The sequence below is a fragment of the Diceros bicornis genome, chromosome 36, assembly GCF_020826845.1.
Source record: "Diceros bicornis minor isolate mBicDic1 chromosome 36, mDicBic1.mat.cur, whole genome shotgun sequence".
NCBI lineage: Eukaryota > Metazoa > Chordata > Mammalia > Perissodactyla > Rhinocerotidae > Diceros > Diceros bicornis.
In genome coordinates this window covers 25069759-25090432 of record NC_080775.1, presented here as the reverse complement: position 1 = coordinate 25090432, position 20674 = coordinate 25069759, and the positions used below count along the sequence as shown (strand labels likewise).

The following is a 20674-nucleotide window of genomic DNA, read 5'->3' as shown; positions in this document are numbered from 1 at the left end:
TTTTTTATTGGTGTTGATTTTATTATTATTGAAAATCCTTATTAGTTTCTGTCACTATGAAAGAGGAGAGCAGTTATTTTCCCTAAATTCTCTCTTACCTCCACTCTCAACTTTCTACCCAAATCCTCTCCCAAAGCCAGTCTGCTCTGCTCTTAACACTTCTGGCCATTTTTTCAACTTGCTGGACACTTTTTCTTGTCTTTTCCCAAAGCAAAATCCCCTGGCTCATCTCTGATCCTTTCAGATTTTTCAAACTTTCTACCAAAAAAAAGGATGATGAAAGCAGTCTACCAGGCACAGGTGATGAGGGCGCATTCACTGCAGAGAACTTAAAATCAATAATCAAACTGATGAAAAGTCAGCTTGATTTTTATTTTTGCCATGTGCTGGCAATTCTTATAATATCAGTGATAAACTGCTTCCCCCTTCCCCTAATCTTTTATTGATCTAGTTGCTGTGAGTTACTTTTGAGTTTTAATAACATATACATATAGAAATATATACTATGTGTATGTGTATATACATACACATAGTATATATTTATATATGTATGTATGTATAAGCCTTATATTATTGTGTTTTTATTACATATCCTTTAGTTAACATTGGATTCTAGCTACAAATTAACTCTGAGAACTCCCAGTTACACAGTTGACCCCCACTACATGTGGACTGAAGTACATGTGTTCTTTTTGAGAATAAGCTCATGAGAGTTTAGAGTTATTTCAGCTACTTTGGGCACAATTTTTGTCTCCAACTCCTGTAATATTGCATTTTTCTGCATCTAAACAGTAGATTCAGAATAAGCAATGGTAGCACAGTGACTGTAAAGACAAAGAAACTAAACTTGAGTGACTTCAATTCTGGCATTCTATGTGGCCACTTGGCGTTGTAATTTGTGTTTAAAATTTAAAACAGTGAAGCAGAGTGAACTGCAATATGTGTTTTAGTGAATTTGAATAATATCTCTAAAATAGAAATTTATTCACTTTTAATTGTTCATTGTTTTGAATCTAAGGAATGCATCAAGAAAATAATGATTAATACTGATTATTGCATGATTATTACTGAAAACAATTCTGTCATAGAGAGCAGGAGCTGTTAAAACTGATTTTCTTTTGGTATCAAATATTCTTACTTTCTCTCCATATCCCTGATCTCATGCATCCTAAGAAGGATGCTGACTTCACAACCTTCTTGGAAGAGAGGTTGTGAAGGCTGGGAAAATCCATGTGCATGAATAACTCTTTTCCGTTCATAGATTACTGCATTGGCCTCCTAGACAACCTTGCTGTGCCAAGCTCTGTAAACCTTACTTTCAGTCTCTAACTCTTTTGCTCAAGCCCATTTCAATGCATCAAATCTAAAGTTCTCTGCTTGGGCCTCGAAGTCTCCCATAATTACTTCATCCCCATCTCACCGATTGCGTGTGCCTCTTTCTATTTCCCAGCTGGCGCTCTTTAGTCTCCCTCAGGCCAGTCTCCTCTCTGTTTAAGGGGTCACTGCGTCTGTTTTCACGTGCTACTTCTCTCCTAGAACACCATCTCTCTCCATTTCTTAATTTTATAAGCCTTCTAAGGTCTAGCTTAAGACTCAGCCTCCTTTCAAGTTCTTTCTGGCTCACAGGTCTGGCTCTCCTTCAGGGTCCTCTAGCCATGCAGAGCTCATAGTACACAATTTAGCGCATCCCCATCACAGTTTAGGTTGTTGGGTATTTTTTCCGTATTTCAGTTCTCATCAGTTCACGTAAAGCGCAGGAACCATACCTTAGCAGCTATGCATCCTGTATGGCTGCACACCAACAACAACAACGACAGTAGTTATATTGAAGCACTGATTGAACGTTGTGGCCATCAGCCATTATTGATTATTGATACAGGTTCAAATGCAGAATGTAAATTTCTACTGGATAAAGAAGAGATTACAGAAAAGTTGCACATTCATGATAAAGTTGAATCTAGGGTCACAGACAGGGTGTTCTTGAAATTTCTCTTTCAGTCCCTACAGTGTTGCAAAACTCCACCTGACCTCACCCTGCCCTCCACACTTTCAGTTGAGAGGAGGCCTTGTCAGTGGGTTGACTCTAAAACATGAATCCCCCCAAACAGTATTTTTGTTGCTGTATTATTCACTGTAGGAGCAAATAATATGATTTCACCATTAAAGAAAAAAGTCACCATTTGTGCCACTTGAGGGAGAATGTTCCCTGTGTCAAGTTCACATCAGTTTTAATTTTTGACTCTACCTCAGTCATTCAATACATATTCAAGTTTGGATCATGTCTGTCTTTGTTAGCTTTTGTTTTTCTTGCATTTCTAATTTCATTTTCAAATCTTTTTGTTGTAGGCTTACACCATATCACTAAGATAATCCATTCTCTTAATCATGGTATATATTGCATTAAATCTACTTTCTCCTTGAAGATGTTCTTTCTGTAGCCCTCGTGGGACCAGTTGTTCTCTAGGCCTCAGACTGCCATCATTTTAGGAGCGTGCTTTTTAGTTTTAAAAATCATCTAAATCATTTTATTAAAGTAATATATGATGGTTTTTAAGAAAAATAACATAAATACTGATAATGACAATTTTAAAAACCAGTGCCCTATACCCTCTCTCCCCAATCTCATTCCACTCCCCAGAAGCAACTCTTTTTATCATTTTAGTTGTCTCTTTTGATAGTTATCTCAATAGTCTAAATACTTTCTTGATTTATCCATTTTAGGCATTATCTCTTGGCTTTCTGCTATAAAGGACGAGGATTTAACATTTCTTATACTACTTACTACCTTCCTTCCCCCTCCATTAAACCAATACAGTTATATCTCTGCTTTGATATTATTCTAGCCTTTATATTTTTGTAACAATGACAATGCAGTTTGCTGCCAAACGAAGTATTGTGTTCTTTCTTGTACAACTTCATTTTTTTCTGGCATTTCTAATCATTTTTCTTTTCTTATTGTGTCATTTTCCCTTATTATAGGCTCAAGCCCAACCTTCCCCCACTCCCACCCCCCCCAGCTGATTCACGTTATGACACAAAATACATGAGTAAGAACACGGGATCTAGAATCAAGCTACCCAGTTCAAATTCTGGCAACACTTTCTAGCTGTGTGGCCTTGAGCAAGTTACTTAACAACTCTGTGCCTTCATTTCTTGTATGTAAAATGCGGCTAATAAAACTACCTGTCTCATAGGTTGTCATGAGGACTCAAAACATTTATCTATAAAGAATTTGGAATGACACTTGGCATATTCTAGTATAATTTCAGGTATTCTATCTCAGCTCCCCCCTTCACTCCTTCCCCGCTTCACCTCTCCCCTCGCCCACAAGTAAAATTCCCTTCCAGGGGTCTGTCCTCCTGCTTTAATCTGGACTTGCTCTCCAGGCCTTCTGCAGCTCTGTCATGTTCAGGCTTCTTGTGCCTGCTCTCCTGGGCTGGACTTACTGTTCATGTTCCCGTGTTCTTCTAGCTTGTAGGGTTGGGATTGTAAGTACTGATGCTTCCCATTCTCTCTCTCTCCCTGCCACCCGTGCTCTGTTGCTGTTTCTCTCTCTCCCTCTCTTCTTCCTTCTGAAAGCTTTAAACATCTCTTTATTCTTCATATGGGGAAACTTTGTAATGGCCTATCTAGGGCTGGATATCCTTCCATTACTTGTACTGGAACTCTCCAGACTCTATCAATCTGGAAACTTATGTCCTCTACTTTGGAAATTTTTCTTCTGTTATTTCTTTGATGATTTCCTCTTAAGTTTTTTTCTCTTCTCTCCATTTGAAATATCTTTTAGAGAGATGTTAGGCTTCCTGGATTGAACCTCTGTGCCTCTTTTTTTTCCCTTTCATATTATCCATCTCTTGTCTTTTTTGTTTTTCTTGACTTCATCTTCCTTTCATTAGAAAACTTATATAACATTCTATTCTTGTTATATGGATACGGTATCGTCTCAAAAATACCTGTGCATTATTAAATAGAGATTTTTAAAGTTCTAATCCTTCTCTCTGTTTCCTCAGTGGCCATTTCTTCTCTCATCCTCCTCCTACTTTAATATTGGTCTTTTTCCTTTATGTTGAAAGGTCTTCTCAAATATCTGGTGATATTAAACAACACGGCATTGAAAAACTGAATGGCAATTCTGTGTGTGAGTGATGGTGAAGCATTCTGTTGACTGATGAGGATCATTTCAGATGGATAGTCACCTGAGCTAAGGGACTCCAGAAGCCTCTGATACCCTGCCTGGAGGCAGACACTTAGTTGCCTGAGTTCTGTTCACATGGATAGTGGTGGGGATAAAGTCTTCCACCCAAGGGTTTTCAGTTGTTCCCTTGTTTCCAGCCCCTTGTTTCGCTCTCCTCCACCATACTGGGAGTCTTTAATTCCCTAACCTCTTCAGGGAGGAGCATGGTGCTCTGCCTTCACTGTTGTCTATCTGCCCCAGAAGGCATGCTTTATCCTGCTGTTCTGCCCTGCTCCATCAGTTTTCCCTCCATCAATTTTCTTATTCCAGAAATATTTTACATCTATTGTTCATTGGTAATCTCTTTCCTATTCTCATCATCATTTGAGTTTGTACATTTTAAATTCCTGCACTTTCATTTTATTCAATCTTGGCAGGGAGAAGAGGTACACAGTAAGCAATTTTGAACCAAAAGTCCTAGAATTTATTTTCATCGCACTCCTCAGTGCATTGGAGGTAAACGTTTTCAACCCTCGTATGTCAGGAAATGTCTGTATTTGGCCCTCACACTTGATTGTAAGTGACTCATACTCATTTTCCCTCAGAAGTTTGGAAGCATTTTTCCATTGTCCTCCAGCTCCACTCTTGCTGATGAGAAGTATGATGACAGAATGATCCTTGTGTCTTGACTGAGATTTCTTTATTACCTTCTGGAACTTTTAGTAATTTCTTCTTATCAAAGATGAGTCTGGGTATAGCTATTTTATTTTTAAAAATTTATCCTACTCAGCTTTTGGTGAGTCTTATCAACCTGAACATATGTATCTTTTTTTCAGTTCTGAGAATCTTTTTTACTATATATTTATTTGCTTTCTCTCATCCAGTTTTTATTGTTTTCTCTGAAATTTAATAAAGCTACTAAGATATGTTAAAAACTGAAATACAGTAGAATCGACATGAAAGAAATAACTAATTAGCAAATTTATTGGGGAAAAAAGATCTATTCCTAATGGCAACAAACTATAAAATGTCTAGGAATAAACCTAACAAGAAATGAGCATACCTACATGGAGAAAATTATGATCATTTTAGGAAGAATAGAAAAAAACACTTGACAATGGAATGGCATACCATACGCCTAAATGGGAAGACTCATTATTATAAAGATATTTACATCAGTTTAATCTATAAATTCAATAAAATACTCTGGGATTTTTTGCTCTTCACATGTTGAGTACATAATTTATCTGGAATTGTATTTGTATAAAGATAGCCAAATATAACAAAGGTTATCTTGTCACAACAGCTAGAAACTATAACTCTAGTGTAAGAGTTATATATAAGTAGATCAATAGAACAGAATCGTGAGTCTTGAAATAAACTGAAATATACATGTGAATTTATGTTAGAATAAAGATGGCTTTCTCAAATTAGTGGGAAAAGATGAATTGTTGGAGAAATGGCAATGGTGAGAGGTGCTTAGGCTTTTGGAAGAGAATCCATCTCAACTATATACCTCATAAGAATCCATAAGATCCATAAGGATCAAAAGTTAAAGCTTAAAAATTTAAACCACAAAGTAATAGGAGAATATAGGTGGGTATTTTTAGAATCTTAAAGAGGAAAATGTTTCTAAACATGAAAAAAAATCTAGAAGATGTACAGGAAAAGATAGGCCATTTCACAAGATATAAATTTAAAACTTCATTACTGCTCAAATGTTTCATAAACAAACTCAAATAGTACGTAACAAATTGGGAGTGAATATTTACAATAACTTTGAAAATTTTCCTTAGTAATAAAAAAATCCTTTATAAAACAAGAAGAAAAGACAAGTCAAATAGAAACATGCTCAAATGATTACAAGAAGCTCACAATAAACAAAGGAACACATAGTTAATACACCTTGAACAATTTTTTAGACATTTTTCTTTAAAATATTTTTTAATTGTGGTAAAAGGGACATAACATAAAATTTACCATCTTAACAATTTTTAAGTGTACAATTCAGTGGCCTTAAGTAGATTCACATTGTTGTACCGATTTCCAGAACTTTTTTCATCTGACAAAACTGAAGCTCTAGACCCGTTAAACAACTCCCCATTGCCATCTCCCTGACGCCCCTGACAACCACTCTTCTGTTTTCTGTTTCTATGAGTTTGACTACTTTGGATACCTCATGTAAATGAAATCAAACAGCATTTCTCTTTTGGTGACTGGCCTATTTCACTTAGCGTAATGTCCGCAAGGTTCATCCATGTTGTAGCACGTCAGAATTTCCTTTCTTTTTAAGGCTGAATAATATTTCATTGTATGAATATACCACATTTTGTTTATGCATTCATCTTTCAAGGGACATATGGGTTGCTTTCACCTTTTGGTTATTTTTAATAAAGCTGCTTTTAACATGAGTGTATAACTATCTCTTAAAGAGCCAGCTTTCAATTCTTTTGGTATATACCCAGAAGTAGTAATTCTATTTTCAGTTTTTTGAGGAACTGCCCTACTGTTTTCCACAGAAGCTGTACCACTTTAAATTCTCATCCAACAGTGCCCAAGAGTTCCAATTTCTCCACATCATCGCCAATACTTGTCATTTTCTGTTTTTTTTTTTTGATAGCAGCCATTGTAATAGGTGTGAGGTGGTATCTCATTGTGGTTTTGATTAGTGATGTTGAACATCTTTTTATGTTCTTGTTGGCCATGTGTATATCTGCTTTGGTGAAATGTCTATTCAGATTCTTTGCCCATTTTAAAATCAAGTTGTTTGTTTTTTCTCATTGTTGAGTTGTAGGAGTTATTTATATATTCTGGTTATTAATCACTTATCAGATATGATTTGCAAATATTTTCCCCCATTCCATAGGTTGCTTTTTACTCTGTTGAGTGTGTCCTTTGATGCACAGAAGTCTTAAGTTTTGACATAGCCCAATGTACCTATTTTTACTTTTGTTGTCTGTGCTACTGGCATCATCTTCAAGAAATCATTGTCAAATCCAATGTCATAAAGCTTTCTACTATGTTTTCTTTTAGGAGTTTTATAGTTTTAGCTCTTATGTTTAGGTCTGTGATCCATTTTAGTTAATTTTTTATGTGGTGTAAGTTAAGGGTCCAACTTCATTCTTTTGCATTTGAATACGTGTTTTCCCCAGCACCATTTCTCGAAAAGATTGTCCTTTCCCCACTGAATGGTTTTGGCATCCTTGTTGAAAATCACTTGACCATATATGTGAGGGTTTATTTCTGGGCTATTCTATTCTATTTTATTCATCTATATATCTATCTTTATGCCAGTACCACACTATTTTGTTTACTATAGCTTTGTGATAAGATTTTAAAATAGGAAGTGTGGGCCCTCCTACTTTGTTATTTTTTTCAAGATTACTTTGGCTATTTAGGGTCCCTTGAGAATCCACATGAACTTTAGGATGGATTTTTCTATTTCTGCAAAAAATGTCATTGGAATTCTGATAGAGATTGCATTGAATCTGTAGATCACTTTGGATAGTATTGAGAGCTTAACCCTGTTAAGTCTTCCAATCCATGAACATGGAATGTCTTTCTATTTATTTGTGTATTCTTTAATTTATTTCAACAACATTTTGTAGTTTTCATTGTACAAGTTTTTTTACCTCCTTGGTTAAGTTTATTCTAAGTATTTTACTCTTTCTGATGCTATTGTAATGGAATTATTTTATTAATTTCCTTTTTGGATTCGTTGTTAGTGTACAGTAATGCAATGGACTTTTGCGTGTTGATTTTGTATCTGCAACTTTCCTGAAGTCTTTTATTAGTTCTAACAGGTATTTTTGGTGTGGAATCTTTAGGATTTTCTACATATAAGATGATGTCATCTGTGTACAGAGATAATTTTACTTCTTCCTTTCCAATTTGGATGCCTTTTATTTCTTTTTCTTGTCTAATTTTTCTAGGACTTCCAGTAATATGTTAAATAGAAGCAATGAACCAGACATCCTTGTCTTACTCCCGGTATTAGAGGAAAAGTTTTCAGTCTCATTATTGAGCATGATGTTAGCTGTGAGCTTTTCATATATGGCCTGTATTATGTTAAGTTAGTTTCCTTCTATTCCTAGTTTGTTGTGTTTTTTATCAAGGAAAGGTATTGAATTTTGTCAGATGCTTTTTCTGTATCGAGATGATCATGTGGTTTTTTTCCTTTATTCTGTTAATGTATTACACTGATTGATTTTCATATATTGAACATCCTTGCATTCTAGAAATAAATCTCACTTGGTCATGGTGTATAATCCTTTTAATATGCTACTGAGTTAGGTTTATTAGTATTTTATTGAAGATTTTTGTATCAATCTTCATAAAGGATATTGGTGTATAGTTTTTCTTTCTTGTAGTGTTTTTATCTGGCTTTTGTATCAGGGTAATGCTGGCTTCATAGAATGAGTTTGAAAGTGCTCCCTTCTCTTCTATTTTTTGGAAGAGTTTGAGAAATATTGGTATTAATTCTTCTTTAAATTTTTGGTAGAATTCACCAGTGAAGCCATCTGCTCATAATCCTGGGCTTTTCTTTGCTGGGAGGTTTTTAGTTAGTGATTCTATCTCCTTACTAATAACTGGTCTGTTTAGATTTTCTATTTCTTCATGATTCAGTCTTAGGAGGTTGTGTGTTTCTAGGAATTTATCCATTTCATCTAGGTTATCCCTATGCAAGAATTTTAAACCTTATAATTTTAAAACACAAGATAAATTAATCACAAAAAGAAATTTTCTTTTAATAGAAGGGTGAAGTTAAAAGATTTGATAATATCCATGCTAGCAAGGAATGAAGAACACAGGAACTGGCTGGCACTATTGGTAGTGGTATTAGTACAATTGAGAGAATATTGCCTATAAAATATAAAATGCTCATAATCATTTATTCTTACATTAGAATTAGAATCTATTCTACAAAATGTACTAAGAGATGTGTGCATTTTTACATGTATAGGAATGAAAATTGCAGCTTGGTTTGTAAAAGGTAAAAATTAGAAAAAATCTAAATGCCATCATTAAGAAAAAAGCTGAGAGTCTACATTGTTTTAATAATGTTTATGTTACAGTCACTATTTATTTTAAATGTATTATAGTTGGATTACTTTGAATTTATAGATCATATTTGGTGTAAGAATTCTCTCCAAATTTATATCTTTCCCATATTTGTTCCTTGTATTTATTAGTTCATTCATGCATTTATTCACCCTTCAATTCCACTAATATATATGGAACACCTTGTCTGGGCCAAGTACAGCGTATACTAGATATAGAATAGTGAATAAAACGGGGCCAGCCCAGCGGCGTAGTGGTTAAGTTCCTGCGTTCCACTTCGGTGGCCCAGGGTTCACCAGTTCAGATCCTGGGCACGGAACTACTCACTGTTCATCAAGCCATGCTGAGGCGGCATCCCACATAGAAGAGCTACAACTCTACAACTATGATATACAACTATTTAATGGAGCTTTGGGGGAAAAAAAGAAAAGAAAAAGAGGAAGATTGGCAATAGATGTTAGCGTAGGACTAATCTTCCTCAAAAAAAAAAAAAAGAATAGTGAATAAAACAAACCCCTACTCTCAAGGTGATAACCCATAAACATTTATCTCTCCATTTGTTTAGGTTTTCCTTAAGGTCTCTCAATAAAGTCTTACCATTTCTCATTTATTTGCTTCTTAGTTTTTCTCATTCAATTTTTTTCCTTTGTTCTGGTTTGGGAGAGGTACCCTCTTTGGAGTGATTACCCCTGGAATTTCAATCTTCACATTTACCAAAGACAGAAGTTACCCAGTATCTCTGGGTAACACAGAGCTCTTAGAATGCTATACATCAAATCATACCCCTCCCAGTTAATATTCAATTACTGTTCCACATTTTATCTCTATCTTGCTTTAATTATTTTTTAACTCCCAAATTGGATTGTTATTATTGTTTTATTTTTCCATTGTGTGTTTGTTTTTATCCAAATAGATACTTTTTCAGTTTTCTTCTTGAAATACATCCTATTTAAATTCTTTTGAGTACATGTAGTTTAGAAACTCGACTTTTGTTTATCTTAAAATATTTTTATTTCAACCTTGTTCTTAAAACTTGTTTTTATGGAGAATACAATTCTTGGTTAATACTGTTTTTTGGATTTGTTTTGGTTTTGGTCAGCAGTTTGAAGACGTTTTTTCTCAGTTGACATCTATCATCCAGTGTTGCATTGGAGAAGTCAGACATCAGTCTATTTTTTGTGTTACTTTCTTTTTTTGTGTGTGAGGGAGATCAGCCCTGAGCTAACATCTGATGCCAATCCTCCTCCTCTTTTTTTTTTTTTTTGCTGAGGAAGATTGGCTCTGGGCTAACATCCGTGCCCATCTTCCTCTACTTTATATGGGATGCTGCCACAGGATGGCTTGACAAGCAGTGAATCGGTGTGAGCCTGGGATCTGAACCTGCAAACCTGGGGCTGCAGCAACGGAGCGTGCACACTTAACTGCTTGCACCACCAGGCCCGCCTCCATAGCTGGTATTCTTACTCTCTGGTCCCTTTACGATCTTTTCTCTATCTTTGGTCTTCAGAAGTTTCATTATAATTATTCTTCCTGAATCTGTGGAATGATGTTCTAAATTCTGAAATATTTATGCTGACAAAAAATATTATTAGGTTGAATCTCTATTCTTTGCATTCCATAACTATTATATTCTTTCTCTTCTTTTTCACCTTTGTTTTTTTCTATGCATTATGAACAAACTTTCAAAGTTAGACAACATATTATTATTTTAATTTCTGCTTAAATGTTCTGTTTTATATTTGTAATTCTGTTCTTTTTGGTGTATAATGTGAATTTTCATTCTGATCTCATATTTTTAGTTTTCTTGCATTTTTTTTTAAACCTCAGACTGCTCTCTTTTTATCTTCACCTTTGTCTCAATCAGTTTGTCTTTCAGTTTTTTGTTCATATTTCCCCTTCTTCAAATTTGCTGAGTACAGCAAAGATTTCCTGTAAAATTTCCTGTAGAACTATTGTAGAGAAATGCTTTTCCTCTGAGTCTTATTCATAATGCTCCCATAAATACAGGTTCTATTCACAGTGAGATGGTGTATTAGCTGAGGATTGGCCAACAGGAAGGCAACAGACAGAGAAAGGAGTGTCCTGAGCACCTCTCTGTGGACATTTGGATGTTAACTGCTTCTTGTTTTTATATGGAGATCTGATGTCAAAGTTTATGTGATTAGCAAACATTTCATCAGCACTTAGTAAACGTCACTAAGAAGATTCTGCTTTGCGCACTATATTCTATGACTGTGCCAGAGTAAGATGCAGTCTATATTTTTTCTTGGTTTGGGTGTGGAACCTGAAAGCCTTTCCCATTTCTTTGTGGATGACCATGCATTTCAGAGCACACACTGCTCTCCGCGGAGAAGCGACCGAAATGAGTTGGTGGGGTTACAGGGAAGGAAGAAGTTGCAGCTCAGAAAGCACCTGGTTAAAGAAAAGAAAAGAAAAGAAAACACCTGGTTAGGAAACAATCCTTGTAGGGTTGAGGATTGCTACTTCAACTGTGCATCCTTTCATTCCTTCGTTAGGGGCTAACGGAGTCAGTTGAAGACTTCTCAACTTCTTTAATGCTTTCTGTCTTGTTCTGCTTCTGAAGACAGAGTGCCTGATGTTGAGGAATGCATTTCTCTTTTATCCCCCACAATTGCATTTAGTGGGAATTTCTCCAAGTCTGTTCTTACTTTTTGTTTCAAATGGTGTGATGGATTTTGTGGTTATTTCTCTATCTACATGATGCTTTTCATGGGAAATCGGGAGAAGTCTGTGCTAGTATTCTGCACCGATAACCTAGAATTCTGTATTTGCATATTTCCCTGTATTGGTTTTCTCCATGATTTTAAGGACTTTTTTCTTCTCTGAATAGATCAATTTTATGAAATAAAGAAAATCAGCAATCTCAATCTCAGAGATATAGTCTCTGTTACATAAACGATCCAAAAGTTTTCCTGATTCCCACTTCTATTCTGCCCTAGAGAGGAGAGATGTCATTTCAAGAAATCGAATCAGCTAGATTCTAGGAGAGTCATCTAATTGGTTGAATAGCAGGATCATGAATGGATTGCCTTCGTCTCTCTTTCATGGAATTAGAGAGTTAAACGTTTTGAATCTAAAGCAACTAAATTACTCACACTTTGACTTCCTCAGTAATCTCAGCCATTTTTCATCTGGATTTCTGACATCACGTAAATATTAAAACTGCATATTTCCCAACTTTTTATTTTGAAAATTTAAAAACCTACAGAAAAGTTCAATATTACAATAAACACCCGTATATCCTTAATCTAGATTCACCAATTACTAACATTTTGCCACATTTGCCCCCCTCTTTGTGTATGTGTGTAATTGTTGTTTTGTTTTTGCTGAACCATTTGAAAGAAGGCATAAGCTACAGATTTTGTCACTTTACTTCTAAGTACCTCACCATGTACTTCCTAGAACAAGCTCATTCTTTACTATAATGACAATGCCGTTAGTCTACTAAAACATTTAGTCACATTGATATGATAATATTATCTGATCTACAGTCCCCAGTCAAATTGTCCCAATAATATACTTTATAGATATTTTTTCAATCCAGAATCTAATCAAGGATCAGGAATTGCATTTAGTTGTCATTTTTCTTTAATCTCCTTTAATCTAAAACAGTTACCCTGCTTTTATATTTCAAATCCAGATAACAAAGCAGCTATAGATAAGATTATTTTTTAGGTTTATCTAAAACTTAAATTTCTCTGATTCGTAAGAATAATAAAATGATTTATGTTTGAATCGATTATGTTCCAACACAAAATTAATTATCCTTTTGTAAATCTGCAAAGTATCTCTTAATGGCTAACACTACATCTTACTTTATTCTATTAACCTAAGTTGAACAAATTACACTCATTATAAACATGTATAGCTTACAAATTGTTGTTCGAATTAGAAATACTTTAATGCATAAGGCTCATTTCACCCATCACTAAGATGCATAAATATGTCTTTTAATCACCAACGATTCCCTCTTTCAGTCCCTATTTGACACTCATTTTATTACTTCTTCTCATCTCCCCTTTAATTATATTACCTCTCTCCTCATCATTTTCAGTATCTGTTACCTTTTTACTTTTTTTCCCTTTTTTTCTCTATTCTTCTCCCCACCTCTCACGATTTTCCATAGCAGCAATCCCTGTTAGGAGCATTTTGTGGTATGGAACAAACACCCAAACATTGAGCTAAAGAACTGGGATTAATTCTTGGTTCCCACAAATGTTGGGTGACTTTTTAAGGTTAATCTCATTAAGCCTCAGTATGAAAAGGAATTAAGTAATGGGCTAAAAGCGACAAAAGAGAGTGAACACCATCTGAGGCACAGAGAAGTCAAGTATCTTGCTCAAGGTCACACAGCTGGTAAGTGGTGAAACTGGGACGTACACCCACGTGGTTGAATCCGGAGTCCTTCAGCCTAAACACGCTGTTGCCTCCGCAAGGCCGGATACCTAACGGCATTTAAGTTTGTGATCCCTCTTTTTGCCTCTCAGGACGCCCCCTGTGGCCATTTTTCTCCCACTTGGTAGAACGGTCTCCAACAGCTTTACTTGGACCCTGTTTCTGATGCCTTATTGGTTCCTTGCACTTCCTGGCTGCCTTCGGGGACCTGCCTCTCTTTGTCCCATTCAATCCAGCTTCTATTTGGGGCCAAGGGAAGGCAGGCGTCTTATCTCCCAGATTGAAGATGGCGGAGAAAAATAGTCCTTCACTGTTTGGGGATATCCATGCGCCTTCTATGTTGTACGTGTTTCTCTGCTTTGGATTCCGTTCCAAAAGGCTCCCTCAGTTATCTCCGACTTAGTACCTGTCAAACGCCAAAAGGGGGATTAGGATGGGATAGAAAACATTATGATACACTGGAATTCACTGGTGAGTTCCTTTACTGCTCTAAGCCTGAGACAACACATCCCTAAAATAAGGCTGGTAACACCTACCTTATAGGACGCTTGTGAGTGTTAGATCAAATAAATCACGTCAAACACTGAGGAGAGAAACTGGTAAAAACAGGCACTTAGAAAGTGGTAGCTATTCTTAATTTTTCTGACAAAGAATCTTATGTGAAACGAAGCAATTTTCTCTGACACACTGATGGTATTTTAGAGGAGTTAGTATTCCTGGGATCCTGAAATACATTTGTCTCATGGAGACCTGACATATGTACTAGATTATCAGAAATAATCCTGAAAATATGGATATTATCCTTTTGATGTGTTTTGCTGTGTTGTTTTATGTTGCTTTGCAGGGGAGTGGTATCCAACTATATGATACATTATCATGATTTTATTTAAATATAATTGCTTGGTTTCTCGTAAAATTACCTGAGACAAATAGCAGCAGTGTTGTGTGATTCCTGATTTAGGGGTGTGAATATATTTCTCATAAATTTACAAGAAATATACATCACAAGTGTGGATGACCTACATGTGGAGGCCTCTGTTTTGGTCTTAGAAGTCATTACAAATATGTCTCACCTGGACAATCTGAAAAACAAAAGGAGCTGACCTTAAACCAGGCGTTCTCAGCCTCAGTACTATTGTGATTGGGGGCCGGATAATTCTTTGTTGGGGGGACAGTGCTGTGCGTTGTAGGATGTTTAGTGGCATCTTGGCCTCTACTCGCTAGATGCTAGTAGCACCCTCTCACTTGTGACAACCAAAAATGTCTCCAGGCATTGCCACATGTCCCCTGGGGAGGGGTGGTGGTGGTGCAAAATCACCCTGGCTGCGAAACACAGTCTTATACTCACACTATATTTAATTTACCGAAGGCAGATCATCAAAGAATTGAGAAAACAGTTCCCAGTAGGAAAAAGTATAAAAAGAAGAAAGAGGCTTACAGTGATTCATTCCTATTGATTTTGCATTCAGAACATTCATTTTCCTAAAAGTGAAAAGAATCCACCCCCCATTCTCACAAAGGCGCTTCCAGCACCTTCTGCTTGACAGATCATTACCAGTCCTAGCAAAGAGCTCCTGATGGCTGCAATTTATTTCTGAATCCAATACACCAATTTCCTCCTCACATCTTGAGCTATTGCAGTATCACATAGCAGCATTTACCCCCCACCACTTCACAGAGACTATCTTCTTCCAGACACTATAAAGTGAAGGAGTCAGTATTGCACAATTAAATGGCCCATTTTAAGACTTTGCTAAGCTCCATGGATTCATTTAAATAGTGACTCATTACATTATCCTTCTCAGAAGCAAAACCCACTTTCCATTCCCCCACTTATTGCTTTCCTACATTGTGTGCTTGAGATTTAAAATCTTAGGAGCCTGGTAAAACACAAACTCAGCACATCTCTAAACTAGGACAATGTGAAATTCAAGGGGTCAGGAAGATACCAGAACTTGCTTCAGATATTTGCTGGTGACGAATTGACTTACTTTGTTTTACAAAGCAATCTTGCATTTTCTCTTTTTATTATCCCAATAACCCTTAGCACTATGCATCAAATTGCCACCCCTATTTGCAGAAAGTCCCTGGCAATCTGGTGAGTGACTAAAATACAGACTTTTTCAGATCATAAGGAAACAATAGACTTGATTTCACAAGATACTGGCTGGGATAGTGGGATGAACTGGGATAGTGGGATGAACTGGTCTACTTCTCTTCAGTGCCTCTTCCCGTCCCAGACTTTGATGTCTGCTCTCAAACCAAGACCAAGAGGATGGCGAGGTTTGGGGTTTATTTGTTCTGAAGGGGTAAAATGTTGGTGAAGGCTGTGCTCAGATTCAAGAATTTGATGATTGTTTCTGGGTCTGCTGGGGGACATAAAGAAACGGGAGCAGGCAGGGATTGGGAGGCAGTTTCCATTACTCTCTGCATACGCCATGACTCCGGCCATTCACCTGGATGGGAGAAGAATGAGGTCAGTCTCTCTGACAATCTGACTGCCTCTGAAAGGACCAAGGTGTGGTATCTAAACTCTACACACGGCCGTCTTTCCAGGTCTGGCTCAGATGTCCCCTTTTCAGGCAACTTCCCATGTTCCACCACTTAAAGTAATCAAACACAGAGCCCAGCCCCTTCTATGGAGCATCTCTTAGGGCTCTTACCCTTTATACCTGTGTTGAATTACTTATGTACAAGCCTTAATCTCTTACTTGTCTGTGAGATCCTTCAGAGCAGCCTCTATGCCGTAGTCTGGCTTCAGGCACCCAGCTCTGAGCTTCAACCTTTGCTCTCCCTGAAGAAAAAGAGCGGAGGAGACCTGTGCCTGGTGTCCACTCAGCACGGCTTTCCCATCAGACCTACTCAAAGTTTAAGTCCTCCCAATTCCTAGCCCTAGAACTGAAACACTGTCGCAGCAGTGATAAGTGCCCTGACCTCTTTGCTTCCCTTTATAGACATTGCGTCAGCAAATGTCATTCAAGCGACAGTAGTAATTACCCTTGTCAACCCAGGAAATCTGAATCTACTGATAGATGTCTCCCTCCTTCTTTCTTTCCTTCCTTCTTTCCTTCCTTTCTTCATTCCTTCCTTGTATCAATAAATATTTTAGCATCTACTCCGAGCCAGGTATTCTTCTAGGCTCTAGGATTCAGTGGTGAATACGACAAAGACCTTATCCTCATTAATCTTACATCTTAGTGTAAATCTCAGACTTATCTTGAAGATCTCAGAAGTGATTTGGCCCTTCTACCCAGGTGGGGTTTGCTGGGGTCCTGACAAGTTGGGAACGCTGGCCATCATATTCCCTTGGCGGGTCCAGTGCACTGAGGTTCCTTTCAACAATACACTCATACTTTCTTCTCAGGCTGGTAACCCTTGTTCCTCATGTCATCAGGGAACTGGGGACAAGGAAATACCTTCTCACAGAAAGTTGGAGCCACCTGGAATAGCTTACTTTGTTTTCCAAACAATTTCTTGCATTTCTTTTCATTGTCCCAGTAACCCTTAGAACTATGTGTTAAATTGCCACTCCTATTTGCAGAAAGTCCCTGTCAATCTGGTGAGTGACGAAAACACAGAAATTTTCAGATCATAAGGAAACAATAGACTTGATCTCACAAGATACTGGCTGATTTGTCATCTGATATATCCCTTTACTGCTCTTATGAAAAACATTCCCTTTAAGAAAAGATGCCCAGGAAAGTTAATTATATCCAATATAGAAATAAGGGCCTGTAGAACCCTCAGGATGAGTGACATGGAAGGTTTTTTTTTTAATATTTCTTAATATAAATTTCTAGCCTATCAATAGAAATGTAAATTATTGCCTATGTAATGTCTTATATTGGGATTTTGCACTGGGAGTGAAATTATTTCTATTTTTGTAAGCTAAAGAAACAATAGAAATTTTAAAACTGGCATCGTGGAAACCTGCAGAAGAGAAACTTGGCAAAATAAAGGCAGAATGATTACATGTCATTAGAAGGAAAGAAAATGAGGTCCTGTGAAGACACACTTGATTTTCTGTTTGGGAAATAAATTCTCCCAAATAAAAGGGTATTTTTTCAGAAATTCAGAAATGTATTTCAATGGGACACATTTTCCCTTCCCGGTGACAGCATGTGCTTCATAATGATTTTTATATGATCAGTCTTGGGAGAAGGAATTCGTTTTCTGTGCCGCATTTGAACTTAATTTATCAGGCATCTGTCAGGAACCAGTGTTATAAATCAAGACGCTGCACACAATCACGTCATTTGTCATATTTTCTTAATGTTCTTCTGTGCTATTGTCCCTACTTCCTTTCTGGGGGAATTATTTAGTTACAGTTTGTGTATATTTCTTTTTGTTTTAGGTCTCAGAAGAGCATTTCTAAGGTCATCAACTCAGGAGAAACTCACTCCAATGAACCAAATGAAGGACCATTCAAATCTGCCATTTATGCTGTCAAAACAAAATGTGCAACCCTTCGGTTTTCACCAGCCTTGTCTGTCAGACTGCGAGAGCGACCTGGACCCCAAGCATGCCTTTCCTCAGAGTCAGTTTGGTACCAGATGAGGAGAGACATTGGGCCACGTCCTCAGTTGGAGACTAAATCAGATGTTTTACAAAGTTGGAATCAACGTAACAATAATTTATCTTTAAAATATGCTAAGTAATTGATATGGGGGGTTTTGTCCCCAGTGCCACTAAATGAAGTCAATAACATCTCTCATGCTGGAGTACTTACAAGTGAGAAATAATAGCCCTTCCAGATAAAGCTGTCCCTGGCAGGCCAGGTCACTCTGCATTCTCAAAGGCGCTTTTTAAATTCTCCTTGTCTCTTATGCCAAAAGTTCTTTGTGGACTGTTGGTCTCATTTTCTCCTCTCTCTAGACAAGCTCTTGGCACCAAGAGGTAGGGCTCTACCTGTGCATTTCTCTTTGCCAAGGGAGCTGCACTCCTTCATGAAATCAAATAACACATTCCTGCGGGGAGCCAGCCCTTGATAATCTTGTCTTGTCTATAATAACAAGAACACCTGACACGCATACAGAATTCTGTGTCTTCGATGATTGAGAGAATTGCAGTGAGGCAGCATGATGTGGGAGAGAGGAGGGACGTTGGAGCCAGACAGTCCTGAGTCTTGCACTCAGAGGCATCATCCAGTGTCTCCAGGTATTTAACTTCTTAGACTCATTTTCCTCATCTGTCACAAAGAAGATGTAATACCTTTTGGGTGGTTGTGAAAACTGAAGATGTGATCTATAACATTCCTGTTGGATTTGACCCTCATCTCGTGACACTCTCTCTTGCCTCTAGCAACACAACTTCCTTCAGCCTGAACATATGGCTCCTTTCCTTCATGAAGTCTTTGTACTTGCTGTTCTTTCTTTCAGGAACACCCCTCCTTTCAGTCTTTAGAGCATCAGTAGCTTCTTATTCTTCAGGTCTTGGCTTAAATGTCAGCTCCACAGTGAGAGCTTCCCTGGCCAATCCACCTGTGTAAGTCTATGCCTTGCCCTCTCAGCTTGCCGCCCACCCACCCAGGTTAGTTATTCTCTCTCATAGCGTCCTGCTCATTTCCTTTGTAGCAGTTATTTGTTTATTTTTATTGTTATTACGCTAGACTACCAGCTGCCAACCATGTCTGTTGTGTTCACTAATGAACACTCTGCACGATGCATAGTGTTTGGCACGCGTAGATGCTTAATAAGTATTGTTGAGTACATGAAGGAGTAAATGTTTCTTACAACTTCTTCTCCCCATAAGTTAAAATAGGCATATTTATCCCTGTTTTAAGGAGAAGAAACAACGGCTTGGATAGTTGAAGTGCCTTGGCCAATTTTACTGTTATATGAAAGGGATTGAGAACTTGAGCCCAGGTCTGCTCGCCTCCAGTCTTTACGTGCTTTCGTTTCCACCAGCGGGTCTCTGTGGGGCAGAGAGATGATGCCAAAACCGCAGAAGGCACATTACCCTGTATGATCTGAGAAAGCATGGTGTGTCTTATGATGCAATTTTATGTTTAGAAAATGAAAAAATATTGTTTTCATTAGGTACATTGTAGAATAGAAAGCTCTACATTGTCGTGGCTGGGTGGGCATGGGTGAACAAGGTTGTTTATAAAAAGCACAATCAGCCATGCATCCATGCTCATGGAAGAAACTGAAGTCACCCTTGACTCCTCCCTTTCCTTAATCCCCATCCCCTGTCAATAACCAGTCCCGTCATTTACTTCCTAAATATGTCTCCATACCCACTGTTTTTATTACCCAAGTGGAGGCAACCATCATCCTTTGCTGCCTCTTTTTCCCTTCTCACCCCCTGAGGCCCTGCCTGAGCTCTATTTGCCAGGAAGACAGAACTATTTTCAGTTTCCCAAACAAGCCACTTTCTCTGTTGACTCCACACTACTGAAAACACTCTGTGAATACGTGTGGTCACATATCGAAAGTACAGGAACGGGCAGGATTTTATTTACACTTGCCAACATGAGGTGTTATCATTCTGTATCAAATTTGCCAATTTGATGGGCAAACTGAGGCACTGCCTATGGCCTGTCAGAATTGTGTTTCTCAAACCATCTGAAGGATCGTTAAAAACAAAATTCCAATCTATCACAAGCTAATACTTTTATAAAATAGAATAAATCATGAATTGCTAGATAAAGAATTTTATAAATCAAAGACACATACAGTATAATAATTTTTTTTGTTACCAGATTCAATAGACATAAACTGCTTTAAAGTTTCTAAATGCTTACATTCAATTTTGGATCTTACCTCATGGAGGCCATCCATGGAGTGGCACTGTGTTAGAAAGTATCTGGCTAGAGGTAATGAGATCAGACCAACATACATCAACATAAGGGAGATGTAACAAAACTTGAGGGCTCAGCTCTAGTCAACCAAAAGAAATACTACTAATGGAATGCCCTTCATAAGATCTGCACTAGAGTAGGTGATGGCGAAGAAAGTTTACTGTAGAATAGTTCAGGAGCTTATAATTTCAACCATTTAACTTTTGCTTTGTATATTTATA

General features: G+C 37.4%; 1 long non-coding RNA gene across 1 annotated transcript in view; it reads left to right on the top strand.

Annotated features, from left to right (window-relative positions):
• The window catches only part of LOC131398820 (uncharacterized), a 263140-nt gene extending 242794 nt beyond the window's left edge, over positions 1-20346 (top strand). The window contains exon 3 of the long non-coding RNA XR_009216989.1: positions 18006-20346. This is a non-coding gene — a long non-coding RNA (uncharacterized LOC131398820). The remainder of the gene's footprint in view (positions 1-18005) is intronic.
• The last annotated feature ends 328 nt before the right edge of the window (positions 20347-20674 follow it).